Genomic DNA, 11,586 nt, shown 5'->3' with positions numbered 1-11,586 from the left:
AATAATTAAAAATAAATTACCCTTAATAACAAAAAGGGACTGAAATTAGTCTTCAGCTTCACTCGAGAATTATTATAATTATTATTATCATTCCGCGAAGGAAATTCATCTAAAAACCCCCCGAGGAGATTTGGACACTGGATTAAAATCCCGGCCCCCGTCTGGATATGAGAGAGAGAGAGAGAGAGAGAGAGAGAAACGAGAGAGAGAGAGAGAGAGAGAGAGAGAGAGGTTTTTCGGATAAGAGAAAATAGTGTAGTATCACAAAGAGAGAGAGAGAGAGAGAGAGAGAGAGAGAGAGAGAGAGAGAGAGAGAGAGAGAGAGAGAGAGAGGAAAACAGTTACAATTAACTTCCTTATCTCATTTTTCTAGATGCAACTCAGCTGATCATCAAAATATAAAAAATAAGAAAAAAGTGAAAAATTAAAAGCGCACAACGCAGACACGCAAAGTGTTTGAAGGGAAAACTTCCTTCTCCTTCCTCTCTTTCCTGAGAGGAGGAGGAGCTGAAGTTTAGTTTTCATCTCACTAAAATGATTCCGTTAAGACGATTATGAAGGAGGAGACACCCCCCCCCCCCCCCCACCCCCACCGCCCGGCCAACACCCCTACCTTCACCTTTACACGCACATCTTCGTTCGAAGTAACTTTTGCAGAATGGAAAGATGTAAAAGTGTGCCTTGATTTTTGACATGGTCTAATGAACTCTTTTGTGTGTATGTGTGTGTGTGTGTGTGTGTCATTCACACGCTTGCGTCTGATGTCTCATAATCTGAAGGTGGAGACAGGTAGATGGAGCAGAATCCCGACCTATGCAAGAACTTGCCACTGTGATAATAGTAGTGTATAATCAGAAAGTCATGTACTTATTTCTTGTCCCTTATCTGGCGGTTGCCGTACAAGATTTAATAGGTTGAACTTTTTGCAAGTGTGGCTAATTTGATGGATGTGGAGCCTGATTTAGTTGCTGATTTATGTAGGTATATTCATGATGTACTGGGATTATATCAGTGAAATGTTCACCTACCATTTATAGGCTTAATGTTTTGTTTTGGACAAAATATATATATGGTGTGTGTACATATGTATATGTGTGTAAAACTATGTTTTGTTCTCAATGATTTTTGTAACTAAAATAATGTACGCTTGTATAAATTTATGTTAGTACATAACGTCTTGTATGTTTTGTCAAAAAATTAACGAACGGTGTGTGTGTGTGTGTGTGCAAATGTACGAACTTAGCTACGTGTGGTCTGGTTACAGATCCATAACTCGTTGCAGCTTAGTGTATTGTTCAAATAAGAATAAATAAATCTGCTTCGTAATGGTGTGTACTGTCAAAAGTCAACCTTACGTCATGGCACTTTCATTTCCTCTTGCAATTTGTGCTGAGAAATTAACAGAAGTTACGAAACGTTGTCAACAGAATTTTTTTAGATACGTAAAGCTAAATATATCTTAGTTTAACCAGACAAATGAGCTGATGAACAGCTCTCCTTCTAGGGATGAGCCCGAAGGATTAGATATTTTGACGTGGCTAAGAACTAACTGGTCGCCTAGCAACGGGACCTACAGCTTATTGTGGGATCCGAACAACAACATATCGAGAAATTAATTTTTATCACCAGAAATAGATTCTTCTGGTTCCGCGTTGGCCGAGCCGAGAATCGAACTTCGGACCACCACCGGATTTGCAGCCGAGCGCGAAAACCACTCGTCCAACGAGGAACTACAAAGATATGTAAACCAACCTTCAGTTGCTTCCTCAAAATTCATTGGGAAAAAATGGTTATAAATTTTAACAAGTAAAAAAAAAAATACGCCAAAATTTCATCGTCGCAATCAAGTTTTCTGTACAGCGTATAATCAAGGCCACCGAAAACTTTCATCCACGGCCCGGTGGTGGCCCCGTCCTATATCGTTTCCAGACGGACGATGATGGATAACGTTTATGTTAAATAAAATACAAACTACTGAGGCTAGAGGGCTGCAATTTGGTATGTTTGATGATTGGAGGGAGGACGATCAACATACCCATTTGCAGCCCTCTAGCCTCAGTAGCTTTCAAAATATTCGAGAGGGCGGACAGGCAAAGCCGTCACAATAGGTTTCTTTAACAGAAAACTAGAACACCAGACGAACAACCAGACATATATTCATCTTCACTTGGCGGAGTTAAACAAAGCAGCATCGTTACACCCAAAACCCATCGGCACAATACATCCGAATGGTCCTATCGGGATTAACTCGTATTCATCTGGCACTCATTGGCCCGGACATTATGCGCGAGTTATGGGATTGGAGAGAGAGAGAGAGAGAGAGAGAGAGAGAGAGAGAGAGAGAGAGAGAGAGAAATGGAGAGGGGGGGGGGGGGGGGGGGGGGGGGGGGGGGGGGGGGAGACGAAGGGAGGGGACGGGTGTTAGAAGGACAAAAGCCGCATAATAGTTTTCTTTTACGGAGACCTAAAACGCAGACTTGACTGGGTCTTTTTGCTGTCGTAAAAAAAGTGGAAAGTGGAAAAAGGGTTGGATAAATTTAGATACTTCTTGTTGCCATAGAAGAGAGAGAGAGAGAGAGAGAGAGAGAGAGAGAGAGAGAGAGAGAGAGTTAACATTCCTCTTCGTAACGTCGGCATCGCTAACGTTAGAAAGCTATCAAAAACTAAAAGGGAAGAAACTCGATTGACAAGACGTGTGTCTGTAACACAGGCTTACGAAGCAGGGACCAAATAAATAGTTGAGAAAGCAGACGGATGAACACAGGAAGGGAGCTGAATGGTCCTGCGTGTGTGTGTGTGTGTGTGTGTGTAGGAGGTATGGAACTCCTTATTCTGTCAATGTTTAAACGAACAAGATCAACCACGACCTGTGTCTATATTATAGATACCACGCACACTGTTGTGATGCTAAAATATGGACGTGTCAAAGAGAAGGATCTGATTGACTAAATTATTCATATACATACAAACACATGCATGCATACATACATACTATATATATATATATATATATATATATATATATATATATATATATATATATATATATATGTATAAAAACGCCAAAATACAGAAAGAAAGTTCTATATTTTGGTGTTTTTATGGGCACCATTTATTAGATGAATTCTGCTTTAACAGAACCTTTTTGACAGTCATATATAATATATATATATCTATATATATATATATATATATATATATATATATATATATATATATATGAAGGCAAAAACATTAGAAGAAAAAATTGCAAAGACCCAACTGCAGGCACAAGATTGAAAGTTCAACATGCAATAATAAGTATGAGAGCTGCAAGGAGCCTGAAAAGACATTATAGAGAGAAGTAAAATTAAACTGCTCTTTCTCTCAAATTAAAAACAATATAATGGGATGTAAATTCTTTTCCAAACATCTTCCAGACCCCTTCCAGTCTCCAGCCACCCAGCATAAAACCTCCTATTCCCCGACCCTAGCAAATATCATACATATAATCCTGGAAGCTGCTTTTCGATAAGTTAAACAGTTCATTCCGATATGTAAATAGCTCATTCCAGGCGGTCATTAAAGAGCTTATTCCAGACACCCACCAAAGAGTTCATATTCCAGACAGCCACTTAACATATTTATGAGGTCTGGGGATTCAGTAGTTTTCTCACAACTGAGAATTTTCAAGTGTGTGAACACTTAACGCCTCACCAACGCCATCTTCGAGGGTTAGGAAAACATAACGGTGCGTCATCAGTATAAAATAACACTCTTTAGTTTTCTGTAAAGGAAAACTATATTGTGACGGCTTTGTCTGTCCGCCCTCAGATCTTAAAAACTACCTAGGATAGAGGGCTGCAAATTGGTATGTCGATTATCCACAATCCAATCATCAAACATACCAAATTGCAGCCCTCTAGCCTCAGTTGTTTTTATGTTATTCAAGGTTAATGTTAAACATTATCGTACTTCTGGCAACGCAACAACACAGGAAACCATGGTCGGCTGAGTGTCTCACGGGCCGCGGGTCATACAGCACTATATACCGAGACCACAGAAAGATAATCTATTTTCGGTGGCGTTGATTGATTATACGCTGTACAGGAAACTCGAATTGGGAGCATTTATTAGTGCTTTTAACATCTCCATATCTCCCAATCGTCTGCACTCCAAAATCGACGAAGGAAAGCAGCCTCGACGAAGAGCATAATAAAAGAAACTGAAATGATTATTGTAAGAGCATCATCATCACAGGACGACCGAACGGAGAAGCTCGCAATCTCATTTTACTGTTTTTTTCAAGGGAGAATCACCCTTCCATCATACGGCCACAAGGGTCAGAATTCTTCGCGTTGGAAATGCAGCCCGATTAATATTAACGAACGCAGACGCCGCTCAGATTTTTCTTCAAGAGAGGAGAGAGTGTAAACTCAACATCTTATGGTTATCTCATTATAGGTAATTATAGGTAAAGAAAAAAAATGTATGAGAGTCTTTGTGTATCTCAAAGGTTTATTACAAAATACTAAAGAGATACTTCAATTCCAAACGAAACGAAGCATTAATTACCTACCATATCGCCGAGTGCATACTTGAGCGAAAAATCTCATCAAAATGTTTTATATATGAATAAAACATGAGGCTGATTTGCATAATGCTTTTTAATTCCCACACGTGAGCGCATTTCATTTCTGACTGAGCAAAATGTACAAGGAAAAAATTGTATGCATGAAGTGTTTATTTATATATATATATATATATATATATATATATATATATATACATACATACATACATACATGCACACATATGTATATAATATATATATATATATAGATATAGGATATATATATATGTATATATATACGTGGCATTACCTTTATTTATATAATAGCGTCACATTCACATTTTATATATTCGTGATCTAGCTATTCACCTTTAATATATATATATATATATATATATATATATATATATATATATATATATATATATATGTATATGTATAGTATATATATATATATATATATATATATATATATATACACACATATATATGTATATATACAATTATATTATATATATATATAATTTATATATATATATATATATATTATATATATACATAAAATTTTTCTAACTTTCCTTCCCACTTCACTACCTTTATCGTTAGACTTTATATAGTTCTTCAAATCTCGGCTTTAAATAGCAGAAACCCCACAGATAAGGGAAAAACCTACGCAGATACCAACGGAAAGAAAGACGTTGCATTATTATAAAAACTTCACCGTACAGCTCGACGGATCTCCATTTTTTTTTTTTTTTTTTAATATCGTTTTTCGGTTCAATTACTTCCCCTCGTATTCAGAGACAAATCATCCCAAAATACGAGAGGCGGATTGAGAGAGAGAGAAGAGAGAGATAGAGGAGAGAGAGAGAGAGAGAGCGGGGATGGAGAGAGAGAGAGGAGAGAGAGAGCTGCTATTTGTGAAATTCTTTTATGCTGAAATGATACACATTTACTTTTATTTCAAATATATATATATATATATATATATATATATATATATATATATATATATATATGTGTGTGTGTGTGTGTGTGTGTGTGTGTGTGTGTGTACATTATATAATGTACACATAAATGTATATTACGTGCGTGTGTGGAGAGAGAGAGAGAGAGAGAGAGAGAGAGAGAGAGAGAGAGAGCCTCCTTCAGGTGAAATTCTTTCATACGACTGCAAAATACGTTTACGTTTATATTCACGAGGAATTCTTTGCGGGAAATGGCAAACGTCGTCGAATCTGGCCTGGACAATAAAATAAATCATTGTGAATAATGATGACACTCTCCTCGGTAAATTCTCCAAAACGAAACAGGTATTGCTTTTATCACTGAAAACTGACAGCAAAGGAAAATTTCAAATTCTAACTTCAAAACAAGTTTCGCCTCGTGTAAAATAAAATAACGAATTCCTGAGACTATTGTAAATTCACACCAACCGTGCATCTGGTGACTAGGCGAGTCCCTTACGACGCTCCTGATTGGCTGTTGATAAGCCAATCAAGGGGCTGGGAACTCTCAAGTCTCTCGAGAGAGAGATCACATAGGCAGGATGTATGTTCCACTTCTCCTGCTGAGGAGTACGTCTTTCAAAAGCATCTCTCAGGAGAAGTGGAACATACATCCTGCCTACGTGAACTCTCGAGGGAAACTCTCAGTCCCTCGAGAGAGTATCCCTCAGGAGAGGTGGAACATATATCCTGCCTATGTGAATTCTCTCTCGAGAGAGAGAGTGTTTCAAGCCATGTGATTGGCTTATCAACAGCCAATCAGGAGCGTAGTGAGGGACTGGCCTAGACTTCAGATGCACGGTTGATGTGAATCTACTATTGTAAAACAAATCACTTTTGTATTATTTGTCTTCACATGTAAAATGGTTTCGGTCTCTTACTGACATATGGTGGATAAACGTTACTATTCACATACGTTAATTATATAAACATGACGCATCAAAATGAACAAGAAAACAAGTAAAAAATACGAGTTTTCTGCCCTGTGTGGTGGCTTCAGCCAAGGTGGCCTGTGTCGTTTTTGTTTGTATGGTGTTTTTACGTTGCACGGAACCAGTAGTTATTCAGTAACTGGATCAACTGCGTGAACTTCAATCACCAGAAATACACATCTCTCACCCCTCAAACGAATCCCCGAGAATCGAACTCGCGGTCACCGACGTGGCAGGCCAAGACCTTACCGATCACGCCACTGAGGCGCTGCCTGTTGTTGGTAACTATAGCGCTGCCAGAAGCACGATTATGGCTAACTTTCACCTTGAATAAAATCAAAACTACTGAGGGTAGAGGGCTGCAATTTGGTGTGTTTGATGGCTGGAGGGTGGTTGATCGACATAGCAATTTGCAGACCTCTAGATCTGCGGGGGGACAGAAAAAATGCCGACGGACGGACAAAGCCGGCGCAACTGAGTTCTTTTACAGCCAACTAAAACTCTCGATTCGTTTCAGGGTTCCCAAGCACAACTTCCTCCCCCACATCTCTTGGTCCTCATACCCCCACCCCCACCCACCTACCCACCTACCCTCCCTTCGCGAACAATATATTGAGAATTTGGGGAGTGAGTACCCGCGATTCAATCGGTATTGTATAGGCTTTGATGTCTATATGATATTAGCGTGCCCCGAGGGGATGATAGCTTTCAGGCAATGGCTTAAAAGGTAGGTGGGAAGGTGGGGAAGGGGGTTGGGGGCGTTCCCTACGTGAGGAACGGGAATCTACTAGCAGTAGTAGTAGCTACTTATAGAACTTGAATGGAACGTTGCCTAATTGGTAAGTAGCTTCATTTGCAACGTGAATGAATTGTGGCGCTCTCTCTCTCTCTCTCTCTCTCTCTCTCTCTCTCTCTCTCTCTCTCTCTCTCTCTCTTCATACAAGCTGTAATATAAGGCGAGCATTATGTTTCTCCTTCCCCTTACACATTCCCCAGGACAAATAAATTACCAAAGTGGCAGTTAAATCTATTAACCGAAGCTCTTAGCTAACAAGAATCCAAACGTGTGTATATATAAATATAAATATAAATATATATAAATATATATATATATATATATATATATCTATATATATAGTATATGTATATATAATATATATATATATATATATATATGATATATATATATATATATATATATTATATATATATATATATAAAACACTAGTTTAAGGTTGAAATTATATATTTCGAGCACTTTCTTCTGTGCTCCTGATCATTGCAACCTTAAAATAGTGTTTTATGGTTTTATGGACCTTTTATCTTCATATTAAACTGTTGTATTACAGTAAAAAGACATTCACATATATATATATATATATATTATATAATATTATAATTTACCGTGTCCACAGAACACGTAAACCAAACACATACACATGCCAATACAGTTGCGTGTTGAGATTTACAAAACATGCTATGGTCATTGCTAATGGATTGCCTGGCGTGTCGGATTTGGGAAAAGTCATCGAGAAAATAAAAACTTCAATAACAATGTCTCGTGTTACTTTTTCAAAAGTCTATCACTGTTCCCTCAAACTCTGTTGTTTGTTTTTCAGGTCGGAGAAACTGAAGGCTTTCTCTTAAAGAGTCTCGCCTCCGGTTCCCTGGTGTCAATCTGCCATTCTAGACAACGCCGAAACACCTTCATCAAAGTGAGTATCTCTCTCTCTCTCTCTCTCTCTCTCTCATATAATATACATATAATATTACATATACATAATATTATATATATATATATATATAATATATATATATATATATATATATCTGCCATTTCACACAGTGCTAAAACATCATCAAAGTGAGCAAATTCTCTCTCTCTCTCTCTCTCTCTCTCTCTCTCTCGTCTCTCATTCTCTCTCTCTCTCTCTCTCTCTCTCTAAAATAAGCTATATATACATAAATAATAAATATATATATATATATATATATATATATATATATATATATATATATATATAAATATATATATATAAGGTGGAGAGGTAAAGGCATGTCTCAGCGTAGTACATAATTTATTGCCGACGTTTCACATCACTTCGATGCATTTTCAAGGCTAGGAATGATAAAAATACAAACATACAAGACTCGTCACTGATAAAATACCGTATAATATTTAAAATTTAAAATTGAACACTAAAACATTTCAAATGTAAAAATTATTGTACAACAACACTAGGTTGGAGAGAGAACCTACCAGAGTAAAAAATAGAAGGTGACTGAAGGACAGAGTGGGGAGAAAAAAAATAATAAAGTAAAAAAAACACTCGCACACAAAACTATGTAAACAAACAAGTCGTTAGGCTATGAACAGCTAAACTGACGAGGACTGGGCATTTAAATTCGGTACATTAGTTTTGATTAAAATTGATTCCAGTGTTAAAAGCTCGTCATTCTTATTGGCTGATCCAATAATTTTAAAATCATCGATGTCCAAGCGGGAGCGACAGGTAATAGAGTGGTTCCGGATGCTGGATAGCTCAGGATTGGATAATTTGCATCCTGTTCGGAAACTGACTCCTTTGTGGGCGCAGAAACGGACTTGTAGCAGCCTCTTCGTGCATCCAACATAAGTACCCCGATTACATCTGGGACAAGTGTATTGATAAACTATGTTGGACACCAAAGGCGGGCTTAATCTGTCTTTAGCTCTGAAAAGAGATCGGATTGTTAGAGGATTTTTCGGAATTAATTTTAGGTTCAAAGCTGGTAATTCCTTGTTAATTAATTTTATAACTTTCTTTTTGAAGGAACTGTCATGGAGGAAAGGGAACTTAGCATAGATGATTAACTTGGGAACGCTATGTATAGGAGGTGGGGGGTTTATTTTCATGTTTAAAAATTTATTGAGGGTTCTATAAAAGTGCACTGAGGGGAAACAGTTGTTGCTAAAAAATTTTACTAGAAAATCTATTTCGTTGTGGAAAGAGACCCAACTGGAAGTGAGGACAAAGGCTCTATGAAGGAGGGTGGAGAAGGCATTTAATTTAAAATTAAAATTACATGAGCTATAGAATTTGTCCTAAGCCTGTAAATGTACTCTTTCTGTAAATCCCTGTTAGAAAGCTATTATTGTCTCTAGAAACAAGTAAATCTAAAAATGGCAAAATGAGTTATGGGAATTCTTTCTCTATGGTGAACTTAATATTAGGATGTTGAGAGTTCAGCTGTTCATAGCCTAACGACTTGTTTGTTTACATAGTTTTGTGTGCGAGTGTTTTTTTTTACTTTATTATTTTTTTTCTCCCCACTCTGTCCTTCAGTCACCTTCTATTTTTTACTCTGGTAGGTTGTCTCTCCAACCTAGTGTTGTTGTACAATAATTTTTACATTTTAAATTTGTTTTTTATTTTAGTGTTCAATTTTAAATTTTAAATATTATACGGTGTTTTATCAGTGACGAGTCTTGTATGTTTATATTTTTTTATCATTCCCAGCCTTGAAAATGCATCGAAGTGATGTGAAACGTCGGCAATAAATTATGTACTACGCTGAGACATGCCTTTACCTCTCCACCTTGTGCTATCTGTAGGGCTTGAGCCTCCTTACTAGTCTTCTATATATATATATATATATATATATATATATATATATATATATATATATATATATATATATTATATATATATTATATATACACACACACTTATATAACATACACATTTTATATATAAATAAAAAAATATATAAAAAAAATTTTATCTCACAAGTCTAATTCCTTCAACAAACGAAATTTTCAAATAGAATAACCGAATACAAAAAAAAAGTATACCATTACGCCTAACCTTTAAAAAAAATAAATAAAACTTAGTATACCTACCTACCTCCCTTTTTTTTTCGCCTCACTCTATAACCACATTTCTTCCGAGATAAGAACCTGGAACTTTGTCGAGTTAAGACTTAGCTAAGCCTTAACTCTCTCCCAGTCTATTTCGCCCTTCCCTCACGCCCCCCCCCCCACCCCCCAAGGGAGAGACAAAAGAAAAACGAAAGAAAAGACAACGGGTTCCCGTCCGAATGGCCTTCTCAAACGAAAAACGAAAAAAAAAAAAATGGTTAGAAAAATACGGACCTTCTTTGTCCCATTACTGTTAAACTCTCTATATATTCATTTCCATAAACTGAGAAAAAAGGAAGCAGCCACTATCCGACGCCTTTTGAAATATTAAAAAAAATGCGGCGGTTCCTTCACACCGAAAAAGTCATGAATATAAACAAGTTGAAAAAATGTGCCGGAGTTTCTTCGGCGCGGTCGAGTTTCCAGTGCGGCGTATAATTAAGGCCACCGAAATTATAAACCTACCTTTCTGTGATCTCGCTATAATGCTGTATGAGCCGACGCCCGTGAAACTCTCAACCGGCCGTGGTGGCCTGCGTAGTTGCATTGCCAGGAGCACGATTATGGTTAACTTTTGCCATCAAATAAAATAAAACCTACTGAGGCTAGAGGGCTGCAATGTGGTATGTTCGATGATCGGAGGGTGGAAGATCGTCATACTAATTTGCAGCCCTCTAGCCTCAGTAGTATTTAAGATCCCGAGGTGGACAGAAAAAGGGTGGACAGAAAAAGGGTGGACAGAAAAAGTGTGGACGGAATAATGTCTACGGACAAAGTCATCTCAAAAGCTTTCTTTCCCAGAAAACTAAAAGGTGATGGACGAATTCCCGAGGTGATACAGCGCAGGAATCCATTTATAAGTCTTCAGGATTCCATTTCTAAGAGTCTTCAGGAATAAGAATCTACAGGAATCCTTTTCTAAGAGTCTTCAGGGATCCATTTCTAAGTCTTCAGGAATCTATTTCTAAGAGTCTTCAGGGATCCATTTCTAAGAGTCTTCAGGAATCTATTTCTAAGTGTCTTCAGGAATCTATTTGTAAGTGTCTTCAGGACTCCATTTCTAAGTCTTCAAGAATTCATTTCTAAGAGTCTTCAGGAATCTATTTCTAAGAGTCTTCAGGTATCCATTTCTAAGAGTCTTCAGGAATCTATTTCTAAGTGTCTTCAGGAATCCATTTCTAAATCTTCAGGAAT

General features: G+C 37.2%; 1 long non-coding RNA gene across 1 annotated transcript in view; it reads left to right on the top strand.

Moving 5' to 3' along the window:
• The window catches only part of LOC135209875 (uncharacterized), a 314,792-nt gene extending 306,561 nt beyond the window's left edge, over positions 1-8,231 (top strand). The window contains exon 3 of the long non-coding RNA XR_010313425.1: positions 8,111-8,231. This is a non-coding gene — a long non-coding RNA (uncharacterized LOC135209875). The remainder of the gene's footprint in view (positions 1-8,110) is intronic.
• The last annotated feature ends 3,355 nt before the right edge of the window (positions 8,232-11,586 follow it).

This window comes from Macrobrachium nipponense, chromosome 38 (genome assembly GCF_015104395.2).
Source record: "Macrobrachium nipponense isolate FS-2020 chromosome 38, ASM1510439v2, whole genome shotgun sequence".
NCBI classification, from domain to species: domain Eukaryota; kingdom Metazoa; phylum Arthropoda; class Malacostraca; order Decapoda; family Palaemonidae; genus Macrobrachium; species Macrobrachium nipponense.
This window is presented reverse-complemented; position numbering and strand designations above follow the sequence as displayed.